Raw genomic sequence first — 3,530 nt, forward strand, 5'->3', positions numbered from 1 at the left:
CGGGGGGAGAGAGGGGGGGCCGCGGGGGGGGGAGAGGGGGTGCGGGGGGCAGAGGGGGGGCGCGGGGGTGAGAGGGGGGCGGTGGGGGGAGAGGGGGTGGTGGGGAGAGAGGGTGTAGGGGGGAGAGAGGGGGTGGTGGGGAGAGAGGGTGTAGGGGGAGAGGGGTGGGTAGGCGGGGAGAGAGGGGTTAGGTGGGGAGAGAGGGGGTAGGCGGGGAGAGAGGGGGTAGGCGGGGAGAGAGGGGGTAGGCGGGGAGAGAGGGGGTAGGCGGGGAGAGAGGGGGTAGGCGGGGAGAGAGGGGGTAGGCGGGGAGAGAGGGGGTAGGCGGGGAGAGAGGGGGTAGGGGGGGAGAGAGGGGGTAGGGGGGGAGAGAGGGGGTAGGGTGAGAGAGAGGGGGTAGGGGGAGAGAGAGGGGGTAGGGGGAGAGAGGGGGTAGGGGGAGAGAGGGGGTAGGGGGAGAGAGGGGGTAGGGGGAGAGAGGGGGTGGGGGGAGAGAGGGGGTGGGGGGAGAGAGGGGGTGGGGGGGAGGGAGGGAGTAGGGGGAGAGAGAGTGTAGGGGGGAGAGAGGGGGTAGGGTGGAGAGAGGGTGTAGGGGGGAGAGAGGGGGTAGGTGGGAGAGAGGGGATAGGGGGAGAGAGGGGATAGGGGGAGAGAGGGGAGAGAGGGGATGGGGGGAGAGAGGGTGTAGGGGGGAGTGAGGGAGAGAGAGGGGTTAGGGGGGAGAGAGGGAGTAGGCGGAGAGAGGGGGTAGGGGGGCAGAGAGGGGGTAGAGGGTAGAGAGGGGGTAAGGGGGGAGAGAGGGAGTAGGGGGGAGAGAGGGGGAAGGGCGGGAGAGAGGGGGTAGCGGGGGAGAGAGGGGGTAGAGGGAGAGAGGTGGTAGGGGGGAGAGAGGGGGTAGGGTGGGAGAGAGAGGGTAGGGGGGAATAGAGGGGGTTGGGGGGAGCGAGGGGGAAAGGGGGAGAGAAGGGGTAGGGGGGAGAGAGGGGGTAGGGGGGAGAGGGGTGGTGGGGTGGAGAGTGGGGGTGGGGGGCGAGAGGGGTTGGTGCGGAGAGAGGGGGTAGAGGGTGAGAGAGGGGGTAGTGGGTGAGAGAGGGGGTGGGGGGGGAGAGTGGGTAGGGGGAGAGAGAGGTTAGGGGGGAGAGAGGGGTTAGGGGTGGACAGAGTGGGTAGAGGGGGAGAGAGGGGCTAGAGGGGAGAGAGGGGGTAGGGGTGGAGAGAGTGGGGGGGAGAGAAGTGGTAGGGGGAGAGGGGGGTGGGGGAGAGAGGGGGTAGGGGGGAAGAGAAGGGGTAGGGGGGGAGAGACGGGTGGGGGAGAGGGTGGTGGGGGGGAGAGGATAAGGGGGAGAGAGGGAGTAGGGGGGAGAGAGGGGGCAGGGCGGGATAGAGGCGGTAGCGGAGGAGAGAGGGGGTAGGGGCAGAGAGGGGTTAGGGGTGGAGAGAGGGGGTAGAGGGGGAGAGAAGGGGTGGGGGGAGAGAGGGGGTAGGGGGGAGAGAGGGGGTAGGGGGGAGAGAGAAGTGGTGGGGGAGAGGGGGGGATAGGGGGGAGAGAGGGGGTAGGGGCGAAGAGAGAGGGTAGGGGGGGAGAGAGAGGTTTGGGGGGAGAGAGGGGTTAGGGGTGGAGAGAGGGGGTAGAGGGGGAGAGAGGGGGTAGGGGGAGAGAGGGGGTAGGGGGGGATAGAGGGGGTGGGGTGGAGAGAAGTGGTGGGGGGAGAGGGGGGGATGGGGGGAGAGAGGTGGTAGGGGCGAAGAGAAGGGGTGGGGGGGAGAGACGGGGTAGGGGGGAGAGGGTGGTAGCGGGGGAGAGAGGGGGTAAGGGGGAGAGAGGTGGTAGGGGGGAGAGAGGGTGTAGGGGGGAGAGAGGGGTTCGGGTCAAGAGAGGGGGTAGTGGGGAGAGAGGAAGGGAGACAGAGAGAGGCAAAAAGAGGTACCAAGTTTAAGTTAAGAGAAAGGTTCAGGAGCTGACTGATTGAAGGGGCGGGGCTAGCTTAGTGATGGTCATGGCGCCAACCTCAGACTGGCTGTATCCCGAGCCTGGTACCGGGGCGGGGAGGGCACTAACCTCACAGGATGGCAGTGTACCGGGCCTGGCCCCAAGGGCAGGGAGGGCACCGACCCCCCCACAGGATGGCCGTGTACCGAGCCCGGCACCAGGGGTAGGGAGAGCACCGACCCCACAGGATGGCCGTGGACTGAGCCCAGCCCCAGGGACGGGGAGGGCACCGACCCCACAGAATGGCCGTGTACTGAGCCCGGCCCCAGGGACGGGGAGGGGTGGGCACTGACCCCACAGGATGGCCGTGTACTGAGACCGGCCCCAGGGGTGGGGAGGGCAATGACCCCACAGGATGGTCGTGTACTGAGCCCGGCCCAAGGGGCGGGGTGGGCACAGGGTTCAGTTGAAATTTCCCATGATTATGATGTTATGTAATTTGCTCATTTGATAGACTTGCTAAAACACTTTCCCTCCAATTTTCCTTCCAGTGTTAGGTGGTCTGTATAATCACCTTTTTAAGCATTATTTTAACGTGACTGGGAACCCTGCTCTCCCGAGGCATGTTTGTCCTAAATGCAAATACGCTCAGCAGATCAGCAGGGATCGCTCGCCAATTATTCAAAAATCTCAGATACATTTTCAAAATGACAAAACAAATTCAATTACAGAGACAGGCTGTCAAAAATAATGAAAAACAAGGCCCAGTCGATTTACAGAGAGGAGCACTTCAGAGGCAATGTGTACATAATCGGGTGGATATGCCACTGTAATGATGAAATGTGATCAAATGATTTCAGGAATGCGGCTGGATGAGATGTGCAGGCAGAGGTTAGAACCAAAAGCAAGCTTCCTCGAGATTAACAGTGAAATCTTGCAGGACTCCAAGCCCCTGGTGGGATCGGGCACATCCTGGACAGCTCATTTTAAAACTGGGGGTGGCGAAGCTGTGATCAGCTCATGCAATGTGTTCAGAGCACGGGCTGGGCTCAGTTTTAGTGTTTGGACAGTCCTGTTACATCAGGAATCTTGGGAGAGGGAGAGGGAGAAACTGAGAGAGAGTCAGAGGCAGAGAGAGAGGAAACAGATGCAGAGGGGAGAAAGAGAGGTTGACTGAGAAAAGAGAAGTAGCGACAGAAAGGGAGAGAGAGAGAGATGGGCAGAGTGAGTGGAAACAGACAACAAAATAAGTGATGCAAGCAGAGAAAGAGATTTAAGCAAATCGAGTGGGGGAGAGAGAATGAGGCAGAGATAGAGGAGTCAAAGATGAGATAATGGCTGAGATATCGAGAGAGAGATTAAGGCAGAGAGAAGAAAAGGGGGCAATACAGGTGGAGAGAGGGCAACTGAGAGTGATGCAGAAAGAGGGACTGAGAGGCAGAGAAGAGAAAGACAGACAAGAGTGAGAGACAGCGAGCCAGAGAGAAATGAGAGAGGTAGAGAAAGAAGAGGGAGAGAGAGCCAAGGTGAATGAGAGAGATTGGGCCTTTGAGAGAGAAGGAAACAGAGGCAGAGAGGTGGGAGTGAGGCAGAGAGAGAG

Source organism: Somniosus microcephalus, unplaced genomic scaffold (genome assembly GCF_052327205.1).
Source record: "Somniosus microcephalus isolate GS21.2 unplaced genomic scaffold, FLI_Smic_1.0 unresolved_chr1, whole genome shotgun sequence".
NCBI classification, from domain to species: Eukaryota; Metazoa; Chordata; class Chondrichthyes; order Squaliformes; family Somniosidae; genus Somniosus; species Somniosus microcephalus.